The sequence below is a fragment of the Xiphophorus maculatus genome, chromosome 5 (assembly GCF_002775205.1).
Source record: "Xiphophorus maculatus strain JP 163 A chromosome 5, X_maculatus-5.0-male, whole genome shotgun sequence".
Classification (NCBI taxonomy): domain Eukaryota; kingdom Metazoa; phylum Chordata; class Actinopteri; order Cyprinodontiformes; family Poeciliidae; genus Xiphophorus; species Xiphophorus maculatus.
In genome coordinates this window covers 11,641,916-11,656,636 of record NC_036447.1, presented here as the reverse complement: position 1 = coordinate 11,656,636, position 14,721 = coordinate 11,641,916, and the positions used below count along the sequence as shown (strand labels likewise).

The following is a 14,721-nucleotide window of genomic DNA, read 5'->3' as shown; positions in this document are numbered from 1 at the left end:
TATGTAAAAAAAAAAGTGTCTAGAAGTTTGGGAGCGAATCTAAGTGTGATAAAACACGTGTTTACGTTGTGTGCGTGTCACAAAAGAAGATGGGTGTGTGTTTGTGTGTCAGCATATCTAATTAGCTGAGACAAACAGGTGTAAAACAGTAATTAATGGCACAACTGACTGACTTCATTATCTCCACGTGAGCTTCTCATGCTGCCTGAACACACATACGCACACGCACACAAACCAACACCGAGAGAATTCAAGGAAACATTACAACGAACCCCTGTTCACTGTGTGTGCAATCGTACGTGTGTTTAATGGTATAATAGCAAAGCGGTGCAGATAAGTGGAGACGATCACTGCGCAGGTCGCCGCTTAGCCACTCGAAAACGCTCATTTAGCTTTCAAATGGACTCATTACTAATGAATCGCAAGCTGCTTTAGAGCAGGCTGAGCGCACAGTAATGGTTTGGCCATCTTCCACAATTCAGGCCCAACACGCTCTTACACGCACGCTCGCATTGACAGAGATTGAGAGCGAGTGTCCAAAAGCTCCAATTACCTTCACGTCCAATGTAAGAGAACAAGCTAGAAAGCTAATTACATATAACTCACATGCAAGACGAAAAACAATCAAGCACCCACACTTTCCTGGCAGGGTAATTTGCTGCCAGAAATAAAGCATTCTCATGTTTTTGCGATTGTTAATGTTTACAACAAGCTCGTTCTAGAAAATGCGCCTGTGTCATTGTATTATTACCATAAGTCATTATTACACCCCCCTGAGCCCAATAAGCTTTATTAAATCATCAATAAGACTGTATAATTTAATGATCCCGGTTTTAGCCAGATTGATTTACACTTCAGTGCTCTGCCAGGCCTGAGTGAGATCAAATGAAACTCAATGCCTCTGAATGTAGCATGTTGTCATCCACTAATTGGAATAAATATGCTTTTTTAACTATCGTTAAAGCACATTCCCCTCATAGTGGTTTGCCAGGACAAACATATCACTGCTGCTCTTTCCTGCTCTGGTGGGTGACTGAGTGAGTGAGATGGCAGTGATCGGGCAGAGTAATTTGACCTAATGAATATGTCGACAGCCTGTTTCTTTCTCTCCCCATTAAACACTGCTGGATTAGATTTACTGTGCTTACTCTAACAACTTAAAGACTCCATCAGTACGGCACTTTCCACTCTCACAAACACACCCCCATACACGCACACACACACACACTGATTGGCCTAGCTCAGTGGATCAATGGCCTCTTGGTCAATGTCTCCTTTGGGAGGGTTATCCATCAGCTCCTCACTAATGAAACAATCTGATCACCGTGTCTGTGTGTGCGTGCATTATGAGAGTGTGTGTGTGTATGTGGGGGTGCTCTCATGGGTGTCAGATTGGTTTTAAAGCACATGGCTGTAGTGTCATGTTGTTGCTTTGTAGGTTAATTACAGTTTGTACTATTTTAAATACTTTAATCCACTTGTGCACTATACTCATTACAAATATATTTTACCAGTCTTCCTATGAAGGTTGTGGGAGAGAATTATTTGTAACCAACATCACAGTTGTTGTTATTACCAGATTTCAGAGCCACTTTGCTGTAGATATTAATGAGGGATGCTATACTTTGTGGCTCTGTGGACTTTCACGGTAAGAATATTTCTCAGGTCATCGAGATCCAGCCAGCGCTGAATCTGTTTACTGTTCTTCAACACTGCCAACTAGTGTATTGAGTGCTCTGGTCTTTGTATAGATTAGATTTAAAGAGATCCGTGGTTCCAATTTGTCAGATTTGCCACAAAAATGAGTGGATCAAAGCTACTAATACCGCCATCCAGAAAAATCTAACACATTGAACACAACATCTTATTTGGTGAATGTCAGCATGACCTGCAAGTGCACTGTGGAAGCTGACTATGCCCAAAGCTTTTTATCTTCCTCCAGTGGAAGCATCATTGTTTTTTCCTTATGATACACTTTATTTGTACTCAGTCAGTTTTTCGAGGTTTCCAGCTGGAAATAAATTAATGACCCCCTGAAGTTGAAACTCCACCAAATTAAAGGTCTTTAAGCAGCTGCGAGTTTATTATTCAACATGGCTTCCACATATCTGAAAAATGAAGGTACCTTCACTTCACTATCTGCACTTTTGACCATTTGTATTTCCCCAAGTTATTTGCACAAATATTCGTACTTATACAATCTCATTTTGTGATCATGTGCTTTTACTGTTTGATTTCATAGCATAGGAAGAAATGCATTGTTACCTGCCTTTATGACTAACCAGTGTTACAATTTGCAAATTGCTGTAATTTTACAGGTTACAACTGTGATCAGATTGAATGTGATATTATTCCAAAATATGAGCCCAGATTTTGGGGATAAATTGAAACACAGCACTGGTCCTCCATGTTCTTTAAACACTTACTTCACTTCTGATGTAATCTTTGTTAATATTCTGACATTAGAACTCCTTTGTTATAGTTTGGAAAACATTTGATGGTCCACTATCTTCATAAAAAAGCAAAAGCTGTTTTGTATTTTTTGCTGTGTGAAGGTGATCAGACCTTCTAGTCTGTTGGTGGCATTAATTTTGTATTATACACCTGCCCACTAAAGTTCATCGAGGCTGTCTATGAGTCTTCCCATGCAGTCTAAATTGTTTTGACTGTACAGGCTTTTAATAAAGTCTATAAACCTCCCATTTAAGGGGGGCACCAAATACACCCCAAATACACAAAACAGTGAGTAAGTTCAAGACCAGAGAAATATTTTTTTAAACAGTTACATTTGTTCTTAGAAACTACTGTGTGTGGAGATTTGTATTTTTTCTTTTAAGAATCATCTTAGACAGTAAGGACACTGTCACAGATGTCTAGTTCTAATGTATATAAAAACATTAGAAAGATTTCTAATGTTTCTACAGTACTTTTTAATGTATATAAAAAGCATTTGCTAAATAAAATACCTACTCTATGTGCTTTTAAGTTCTCCTCAGACTCGTGTTAGAAAGTGGTACATTCAGTTTGTTTTGTGACCTTTTCAGAAGCTAAGTGGCAAAGTACATCTAATTTGTTTGGGAAGGCAACAATATATTTCAAGTAGGGTCTGCAGCATTTCAATGGGAACTTTTTAAAATTAGGAAACACTTTCCCTGTTTCCATGATTCAGAGAATATATGAAGGTCACTGTAGATTTCTGTGTATTTGTTTATTTTAAATTGTTACTGAGTAATTGAGTCAAGTCTTTTTCTAAACGTTCTGTTTATTGTAGCTATGAAAATGGTAATGGAGAGAAACGGTTAAGGTTTTCAGTTGCTCTGAAATGACCAAAAGTGGACAGCAGAGCAACAGTACCACTCTGGTCACAACTGAATTTCCACCCATCATTGACTTCAATTTCATTTTGGGCTGTGATGATCTCTTTGACTCAAACTGAGGCTTCCAGAAGCATAAAGGTCCAAACACATCACAAGGTGTTTCTGAAATACATAAAAATGGCTATCATCAAGCTTCTTGAAAACATTAAATGTACTGAAAATTGACAGATTTTGCTTTAAAAATGCTTCCATGCCAGGACATCAATCTTAAATGATCTCGACCACCTCTGATAAGAAGTGTGGTCAAATGTCCAGACAAAATGACACTAAAAGTTTGGTGGTGGCTGCAAAAGAATTTCTCAAGATATGTAACAAAATTGAGTAGTTTAATTTTAATTCTCTGGACATTTTAGAAAGTGAACCCAAATATGAGTGCATAATTCTGTTTTTTCAAAAATCTTTAAAGTTGTATGTTGTACAGTTTAGCTGTTGGAATAAATTAAGCAGAGCCTCTGATAACAGGAAGGACAGGAATGAAGTGAAGATATTGTCCATTGAGTATTGTTTTTATGCAACTAATTAAAAAAAGCATTGGAAAAAGTGCAACAATTTTATTTTTTAAATGCATTTGATTATTTAATGCTTTCTGTCTGAATAAAGGCTTAACTGTCGATTATGAAATCATGGTTTATGGAAATGCTCTAAAATTTAACAAAAGCATAGATAAACTCACCCTACTTTGTGAACTTTCTTTATAACTTTTTGTTATGTAGCCTCCACTGATCTAATTACAATATTTTCCCCTCCCATTCTCTTTTGTCTCTCCCCGTTTTGCTCCCTCTCTTTGCAGTTTGATGTGCTGAAGTGCTTCTTAAGGTAAGATTCCCATTTTTCGTGTTTTGCTTCTGTTCTTCATACCCTGACATTTTACCCACAGCACACCGCATGCCATCAACAGTCAGTACAGTGTGTGTATCAGTGTAGCATCTGGGACCTCGGAACATATTCTGCTCACTAAAACACAATAACACCGTGTTAAGATAACAAAGACACTGAGTGGCAGGGAGCTCCACCACTGCATCTGATGTGTGCCGAACTGAATCAGAAGTAAAACACTTTTTACTGAAATACTTTTCACCGCATTTTATTCAATAGTTTTAAATCAACACAATGGATCATGATTTTGTGATGTAAATCTGAACAATGTTTGAGAGTACTGTGTTAAAGTTCATAAATTCCCCCTGCTTGGGGGTGTTAAAACCGTCAGAATCTGTTATTCTTAATAAGGTCCACCAGGGAAAAACAAGAGCAAAAAAACTTTTTTCAGAACACAATGACAATGGTAATGTTTATGGAGTGCAGTTTCCAGCTGTACTATATCTCACACTTATTGCTTTCAGGCTGGAATGCGCTGTAATAATGCCAGCAGACTCACAACAGTTTCAAAAGAAAATTAAATCCACCACCGTGCTATAGACTGGCTCCGACCTTGTGTTTGGGTACACAGGGTTCCTTTGTAATATCTGACTGAAGCATAACTGTGAGCCTGGGCAAACTGCAGTGTACATGTTGTGCCTTTTTCTTACTTTCGTTCTACAACCAAATGATTTTAGACTGTAGATGGCCATTTATTTTAACTACATTGTCTGTTTAACCTGCTATGAAGCATGTTTTCGAAAACAATAATTACAATTAGAGAACATTATGATCAATAACATTAGAAAAACCCACATATTCTTCTAAAAAACATTTGAATATTGTTGAAAAGTTCATTTCAAAAATTCAGTTTATTCCACAGTTTGTTTTTCACGTGTTTTTCTGTTCATTTAGATTATATGGACTTTACAGCTAATAAAAACAAAACAAAATCAATTTCTCAGAAAATTTGAATACTGTAAAAATGTTGACATTCTGAAAACTAGCTTCTCTATACACTGAACTGTGTTTGCACCAGTGCTTGGTCCGGTCTCACTTTTGATTAATTACTGCATCTTTGCGGTGTGGTATGGATCTACTGAGATGTTGGAGAAGTTGCTTTTACACCAAACTTCAGCTTTCTACTTCTTGGATATACTTCTTACAGTTATCTCCTGCCAGTGACACCACAGTCATTAAAGAAGGTTTTGGTACTTTTGGCAGTATGGGCAGGTGCCACGTCCAGCTGGAAAGAATAACTCAGCATTTACATAAAACTTGTAATCAAAGTTTAGAATGGAGTTCTACACAGAGTGTCCTGGTGGATGGTTGTGTTTGCTTTGGACTTGATAAAACTCTAGAAACTTCTGTCCCCAATGACTGGGAAAACTTCACACTAGATGTGATGCGAATTGAATTCTGTTTTTACTCTTTCTACAATTCATGAGAACTCTATTTCCTAATTAAATCCAGAATTAAGTTTTATCTGAGAAGGAGATTTGAACCGTAAGCAAAGGTCTAGTCCTTTATCTCCTTATCCCAAACAGGAGACGTCTCACATTTTCTCTGGCTTAACACACATCCAACAATTTTAGTTCATGTCCTGAATACATCTGTATGTGGTGCCTCTTGAAGCTCTGACTCTGCCCGCCTTATGAATTTACCCAAGACTTTTGAATTGGCTTCAATACCGGATTCTGCCAAGGCTTCTTGTTGACATTTTATCTACTGGACAATTGTCAAGTCACCAGCCATCTTCATGATTGTGTTAACTAAAACAAAACTTTTCCATAATAAAGTCCCTCGGTAAGATAAAATTTTTTTTTGAGAAAACTGAGTTTCGGGTCCCCCCATAATTATTAAAATAAACAATGACCATGTTTATTTTAACTTGATTATTAAAATAATGTTCATGTTGCAGAAACTAATTGTCCTCAAGGCAGACATTTGGGGTTTAGATCCTGACCTTTTGAGCTTTACTGCTACTTTGTCTTCCCCCTCTTATCTCTCTGCCCAATTTAGTGTCTGAATAATGTGACTAAAACCTACAGAAAAGTCTTTAAAAAAATAGAGCACTCTAATGACTATGATAAATTGGTCAATTGAATCACTGAAAAGAAAATGCATTTTTTATGATTTACTAAGATGCACTTGTGCATTGGAACAGTGGAAAAATAAATCCACTGCACTGAACAAAAAGCTACCAATGAGAAATAGAATTGCTGAAAAAAGTATAGTATTGGTAAAAATAAATCGTATGTCTCTGCTTTTCATGCTTTCTTTTGGCATCAATGGTTTAAATTTGTGCTACAGCCTTTTTTGTATCTCAGCAAACCTGCTTATCTATGGACCTCAATCATTTTACAAGGCAACTCGTAAAATGATTGAGCTCCAAGGACCTGGATGATGCGATGGTTATTTTTAAAAAATCTTGGTTTTGTTACTGGTGCAGCATCTGCATGCAGTAGAGAAAATGCAAGGAACCAAAGAAAAATGCTGAAAAAGAATATGTATGAGCAAAATGAAACTCCAGGGAGAAGTGAAAAGGAAAGGTGAGCATATTTATTCTTACAAGCAACGACTAAGTTTTCTGTTCGATCAGTCTAATTTCTGTCAGAGAGAAACAAATGATCACCTGGTCTCCTTACAGCCCATCTGCTGGGCTAACCCCACAGGAGGAGGAACTGGGCAGGTGCACTCATCATCTCTAAATGAGCCAGTCCTACCGCATCGGTCAAGTTTGTTTAACTTTGCTTTAGGATAACATTTTATGTTAGAGGCTTTATGTTAGCTTGTTTGTCCTGAAGAGCTTCAGTTTCCAGGATTTAAATGACAACATTTTCCTGAGCTGAGGGATTAGGATTCTCTGGTGAGGTGATTAGTGATTGTTGTGTAATGAAATAACTTCAGCACCCTTAAAGCTTCCTCTTGTGAAGTATTAGTACAAAAATAAAAACTTCATATCAATATTTGATAGAAATCGATTCAGCCGTTTAAAATACTGTTAACTTTTAATATTGATTATAATTTTTCTGTGTACGGTTACGTGCGCAAGTACTTTATAATCACTGTTATTGTTTTATTTGTTGCAAAAGGTGGCAAAGAATAGAAGTTGACAATTCTAGCTATACATGTTTACTTCTGGGTTTTTTGCAATAATATTTTGGAGAAAAGCTTTAGTTCTTTGAGGTCAGAAAAGTATTGTGTTGCAAAATACTGTAGTTTCCAGGTTCTTGTTAAATTGTTAAATGTCTTCTTGTTTCAGATTAGGTTCATTGTTCTGGGGAGCTTTCTGTGGCTACACTTCCAAATGTATTGGAGGAACCCTATTGGTTGATGTGGGGAATGAAAGGAAACGGGGGAAACAAAAACCAAGTGGTAGTTTTTGTGGAGAATGATGGTCTAGTTGGAGCGAAGGTGGAGATGGAAGTGTTGGAAGGGAACAGATTGCACGAATGATGAGCCTTAAAAGATGCCTGGAGATCCAGAGTATCCAAAAAAATTAGATGCTTTGTAAAGACTTTTTCTTGGACTGGCTGACAACATTCAAAATCGTTGAAGACACTTCCAACATTTTAAATGTTATTTGTTTCACAGCACTGATGGGGGAAAAAAAAGCAGGGGGGATGTTGGCAGCATGCAGACAAAGTGCAAATGTCTTTAAACATGGTAAAGGCCCCTACATAGTCAGGCGTACCACACTGCATGGGGGTCTGTGGTACTCTGGGTGGACTCATTGCAGACTCAGTCCACGCTGCTCACAGAGTTGGTGCAGTACAACAAAATGTGTTTAAATATTAAGCATACAGGAACTGGCTTCTGGTTAGCTGCTAGTCTTGCATCAAGTATGATCTTTCTGAAGTAATGTAACAATAATGTGGTTGCTTTTATGGAATGTAAATAAAAAGTGTTATGTTTTATTTGGTTTTCTATTTGGATTTTAAATTGTGTTTGATATTATTTGTTTTATGTAACCAAAGGCCTTGCTACAGATAATGCAAATGAGCTTAGTCGAAAAATGTCAAAGGTATACAATCATCTTAGAAGACAAATGTTTACAAATAAAATGTTACATTATTTGTAATATTTATATTTAATATTTGGACTTTTCAAACTTGGGCTCCATTTAAATGAAAACCAGCTTATTCTGAAACACTCCGATGCTGAACAATCAAAGCGGCACAAGACTTGAGCTCAAAACACAAGGCATATTTCCTCAAGAAAATATGAGTAGATTCAAGCAAATCAGTTCAAATGATTTCCAGCAGCTTTAGTTGTTCTCAGTTTCATAAAGTCTGAAAACATCTGTAGATGGGCAAAATGTTGTTGCACTGAAAGGAATACATAACTAATGTAATGCTACATTAAAACAGAATAACAAAGTTGAAGCTGATTCTTTGACTTCACAGGTCTTTGTTGCTCAGTCCAAATATGACCATTAAATAAATTGTCTATTCATGAGAATTTTACTAAATTTTAGTTTACTGCAGTACTGTTGTATATTTGACATAAATTGAAAAATATGCATTCTGTTACTCTGCATCTTTATTTAAATACTTAATGCTCTTTCACTTGAAGGAATTCCCCTTCACGTTGTATGGCTTTGGGGCAGCTTTGTATATAATTTATTATACTTTCTGTTGCTCCAGATATATTTTTTCCCTGCTTTATTCAAATTTAATGTTTTACCATTCAAAATTTCCTTGTGGTAATTTTTACAGATATGTCTGAAAAGATTTAAAAGAATAAAAGCTGCTTTGTTTAATTTTGCACTGCTCCCCCCTGCTGAGGCTTAGAAATAGTTTGTAAGATATTCTCACTTTTGAAGTGTTATTAGCTTCAATGAATTACAAGTATCTAATTTGACTATTCTTTCTAATGTTTGTACCAGCATGGTTCTCAGTAATATTAATTACTCATAAGTACGGTTGCATCAGAAACACTCATGTAAGAGTGTTAAGTCAATTTGTTCTTTGTGTTCGTATAGATTTAAGCTCTGCTGTTGCAAAAAATGGAAAAAACACTTTTTCCGTAAGAGAAATAGCTTGATGCATTATTGACAATCCATGTTATAGCTGTCATGTATATGAAATGCCAACAAAATCCTGTCCTAAAAACGAGAGAACACAAGAGGGGTGATTTTTTTTGTCTGGCAAACATTTTAGTAATTTATTTTAAAATATATACATATTAAAACATCTGCTAAGCAACATAAAATCACAACTCCTAGAGAAAGTTAATCCAATCATTCTTGTTTAGCAGGTATTTGCTAAGAAACTGTTTATTTCTTTAGATTGCTGACCAATCCTCACTGACATGAACTTCAATAATAAAAATAAAGTTCTGTATTAGAGTCAGTTAAGACTCTACTACTGTAGAGAGATTATGAAAATGTGAAGTTTGGCCAAAGATGCCAATTGTTTTCAGTCAGCAGTGGCTTCATATTTTCATTCAGTCAAATTAATGTTGTGTTTTTGAAAAGGAAACTGCTCTTTCTTAAATCAACTATAGTATGTAATCAACACAGAATTTTTTTTTTTTTTTTTTTTTGCTTGAAATGCTTATTTTTGTTGCATTTTGGGCAAGGATAGTAATAGTTTTTTGTGTTGTATTTATTGCTTCGTCTTGGCCAGGACTCCCTTGAAAAAGAGGATTTTGATGTCAATGTTTGTTTTTTTATCCTGGTAATATAAAAGGACAATAAACCATTAGAAAAATTAGTAAGTTCAGTATTTCTTAGGTGAACTGCATTGAATTAAATTAGATTTTCTTATGTTTTTTGTTTTGTTTTGTTTTGTTTTATCCAAGAATTTCAGATGTAGGTTTGGGCATCTCTATTTTGTATCCTGCTATTTGTGTGACACACTCTTTCAGTAATCCAATTATTACAGAATTTCAATTAAACAAAAATATAAAGCATGACAATGTCTCTCTTTGCCTGAAGGAAAATATTTATGAAAGCAGTAAAATCAAAATTTTCTTGCATAAGAACTAATGTCTCAATTTTAGCATGTTAACCTTCCAATGACAAGTATTTACTTCTCACAAATGTGAAAATGTAAATGCACTGACATTCAAAGAACAGTGAGTCTTAAAAAAAACATATAGTAGTCTAAAAATAATGGTAGAACCACCTTCTGGGCAATCAGAATTCCATTGTGCATGAATATTAGTTGATCCACATGACCAGGGTGAATTAAACTCTGCTGGACTGAAATCTCTCAGTGTTTCCTGTGACAAAGTCACTGCAGTTCTTTTTCCAAACAGCAGGAGTCAGTACTGTGAAAATAACACCTCAACAAAGGAGGAATTGCAGCAGAATAAAAATCTGCAGTTTAATCTAAAATAAATTACTTTAATCATTCAGAAAACAATGTATGTAGAGCTCCCCTTAAAGCTTAATCTTTTCACCACTAAAATACTAATGCACTTATGTCATACATGTTCTTATACATTGCGGAACTTCATATTTTTTGTTGAGACAATTTTTGGAAGTTGCCATATTTTTAATAATGCACTGGTGAACCATCAGGGCCTTCAAGTTATTGAGAGAAGGCCCTGAGGGTCCCTACGGTAAGCAAAAAAAAATGTATTTCCCTAATTATTTAAAATAGAAGAAATCTTTTGTTATAAAAGGGTGCAGAAGAGGTTTAATTCACAGTTTTCTGTGATGTCCCTTACTTTTTGTTTTTTGCATAAATAAAAATAAACCTACCAGAAATTAATTTTTGCCGTCACCAGGCAGAATTGTTTTGACTGATAATTGATAGTGACCAAACCAACTAGTTGATATTTTGATCAAAGAAACCTTGTTATCAATGCCATATTAAAAAATATACAAACAATCTTTTAAAATAATATAACAAATATGCACTTCCTATGTGCTTACTTCTTTACTTTATATATATATATATATATATGTATAGATGTGTGTGGGGGGGGGGTGTGCGTGTGTAATATGTATATGTGCTCAAAAACTGTTAAATATGTACTGTATGGGGCGTGCTGTGGTGGTGCAGGGGGTTAGCACGCCCCACGTTTGGAGGCCTTAGTCCTCGACGCGGACGTCGCGGGTTCGACTCCCAGTCCCGACGACCTTTACTGCATGTCTTCCCCCCTCACCCTCCTTCCTGTCTACCTACTGTACAAAAAATACGAGCCACTAGCGCCGCAAAAACTCTTCGGAGAAAAAAAAAAAAAAGTACTGTATAAATAAACAGTTCATTTATTTAAATTCAAATGAATTGTTTTTCTAGATCTATGGAGATAAGCAGAGGACATCACTTCACTAAAGAAGCTACAAAGGATTTAATCAAAACACAGATGTCTTATTGTTGTGCCTCTTATTCAGTTTTAGATTTGTTATCCAACGTTATCTAAAGCCATTTGTGCATATGTATATCTGAGAAAACATGCCTACATCCAACGCTTTTGTCCATTTTCTTGTGGGGGTGTATGTAGGTGTGTGTGGTTAAGTGTTTGGAGTGGACTCAGTAAGGACTGTGTCTAGAGCCTCATTAGTGGCTAAGGTTTGGCCAGCATGCCACTACTGGAGATGCTCAGGGTACAAAGTCATATGCTACTGTACTGCTGGCCCATCTGCTTTTTTGGCCCTCACTTTAGGTTTTGTTCTCTCTCTCTATCGGTGTCCATGTTTGTTAGAAAAAGATACCTAGGTTTGTTTACTCAGCATTGTTTTCATTTTATATATTACTTTGCTATTCTATGATGACACCATCGTTATGCCATAATAGAACACAAAGAACATAATAGAACATAATTGATTGTTTTAAAGAAATCAACAAAATAATCGATCCCAATCAATCCAGAACTAAATTCAACTGAATATCTCTGACAAGAATTGAAAACATTTCTCAACAGTTTTCATTGTGACCTAGCTTGAGCCATTTTGCTAAATAGGAAAGAGCAACAATTTAATTTTCTAGCTGAAAAAAGCTGATTGAGATGTAGCAAAGCATCCCCACTTTGGGACTAATTCAGGTTGGCTTTACTACGTAATTCTTAGTGGTTTTCTATTGTATAAACTCTAGATTGTTATATAAACTCCAATTAAAATACTTTGAGATTTTAGGTTGTAATTTGACAAAATCTAAAAAGTATGAAGACTTTTGCAAGGCACTGAATAAAACCCTAAACAGCCAACAATATTAAGAGTGCTTTTTGTAGTAATGTGACACCCAGATATTTATGTATGCATAACATAATATACACCTTTGCAGATCTATTCAACTTTAGGACTATATGTGATATATTCTCATCACATATCTTTTGGTGACAATAACGACCTTAGTAGTGAGACTTGGTTCTCGTCAAATTAGGTATTTTGTTTGATTTTATGTCAGTTATTTGACAGAATGATGTTTATTTACCATCATCAAGCTCTTTTAAATAAGCTACAATGTCAGACATCAACATTCATTAGTTCTGCCTGATGACTTACAAATATCGCTGCAGCTGGATATAAATTGATGAAAAAAAGATTGTGTGGCATGTTTTTCCAAGACATTCATATGCAACACTGAAAATAAACAGCTTCCGAAAAGCTAATTAGAGCTAGTTAAATAATCTTGCAAATCTCTATTTCTTTTTGACATTATCAGAATAGCTTTCCCTTTTGAGACAGAAAATGCAAAGTTGAAATGCTGCAAACCTTTTCTTGTTTCACATTCTACTGATCTTGTCGCTTCAAAGCCCAGATCATCAGTTCTCTAAAACCATGCTTGAGTAGTGAGTATGTGATCACTATTATATCGCAGGAGTTGACTGGTCAAAAAGTAAACTCAAAATGTTGTGCAGCTTTAAAATATGAAGAGATTGTTGTGATTTAAGCACAACTGCTTGTAAGTGTCCCGCTATCTACTTCCATGTAGGCTCAAAAGTAACATATTTGTAGAGCAAATAAAAAAAGCAAAATGAAAAAGAGCAGTGTTTTTTCAAGTAGGCCAACCTTTCAATATTGCCTTTTACTTAATAGTTATTCAAACTTAAAAACTTAAATCACAATGTTTAATTGGCTAGAGGTGCATTGCATCCTTGATTATTCAACAGTCAGAGCAGCACGGACACACAGGGCAAACAATGAAACAAACATTTGTTTACATCATTGGGTAATTCAGCATTGATTCGATAACATATTAGGAAAAAACATTTTTAATCAAAGAATAACTTTTTCTAAATGCTCATTCTAATGTTACATAAGTCCAGACAGAAATGTACAGAATTTTGAGGAGGCGAAATGTTTAGTTCTAACATACTAAGTGTTGGGTGTTACTGAATTGTTCAGGTATTTAACTGACAGTCGGTGTTCTTTTGTGACATTGTCCAGACCTCACCACAGCTCTGTTGCCAGCAGTCCCTTGATCAGGACACAATGCTTTGCAATTTGCCTTATTTGTGTGTGATGTAACATCTTTTTACATTGATTTTATTTTGTACAGTTGCTATGGTTTCAATTAGTTGATGGGGGGACATTTTGACACATTCAAAAAAAGAATATAATTAAGTAAAAAAGACTTCATAGACTAATATAGAAATCAACATAAGAATGTTAAGTTTCCAGTCCATCTATCCAAACCAACCTGACTGTGTATGAAAAAGTAATGTCTTCACACACCTAAGATTAGATTTTGCCATTTGTCAAAAACATTTGGAAGATTTCCAGCCAATTTTTCTTGCTCTTTCTTAGCATGAACAATTTGCTAAGAGTCAGGCCACACCTCCAACCATGTGCTTATCTAAACCCTCCACTTAGACTTTTCTTTTAGCTATGTGGACTTGTTGGTGAATTTCATAATTATTGTCTTGATTCGTAACAAAAGAACATGTCAACTTAAAGTCACAATCCAAATGCCAGACATTCTCCTTCAGGACATTCTGCTAGGAAACAGAACTGGACATTCCATCAATTATGGCCAGTCATCCTGATGTAGCAAAGCATCCCCAAACCATCACACTACCACCACCATCTTTGACTGTAGGTGTGATCTTCTCTTTTCTGGAATGGAACCAAAAATGTGATCTTACATCTAGTATTTTCATCATCACAATTTACTATGTCAGTGTCTGTGTTTTGTTGCAAAGTTGGAGCAACTTTTTTGTTAGTGCCTTAGCATCTCCTTGTTATAGTAATATTATGTAATACCCTTACTATTTTCACTGAAATTATTAGTTGCCTTTATGTGAAAAATTCAGAGTTAGAGCCACAGATAAAAAAGATGCCTGGAATCTGCCTACAACAGCAGTTTTATCCAGGTGCACTGCTCGGCAGAATCCAGCTCTGCTTTCAGACCATTTTTAAACCAGTTCTCTGCTGAAATGTTGTAGCTGTTTTGGCGAGAGCTTTAAGATATCTTAATAATCAGAGCGAGAAGATAATATTTTTCTTTAGAGCAGGAAACATATAAGGTCACCAAACCTTTCAAAGACTGATGTAGAAGGGGCACAACACACAGCACACTTAAACAGTGTG

At 35.7% G+C, this 14,721-nt stretch overlaps 1 protein-coding gene across 22 annotated transcripts in view; it reads left to right on the top strand.

The window, feature by feature from the left end:
• Positions 1 to 14,721, top strand: part of LOC102218974 (receptor-type tyrosine-protein phosphatase delta-like) — a 197,367-nt gene that overhangs the window by 35,522 nt on the left and 147,124 nt on the right. For all 22 annotated transcript variants that reach the window (XM_023334125.1, XM_023334120.1, XM_023334123.1 and 19 more), the window contains one exon: positions 4,168 to 4,193. The gene's annotated coding sequence lies outside the window, so the exon portion shown is untranslated. The remainder of the gene's footprint in view (positions 1 to 4,167; positions 4,194 to 14,721) is intronic.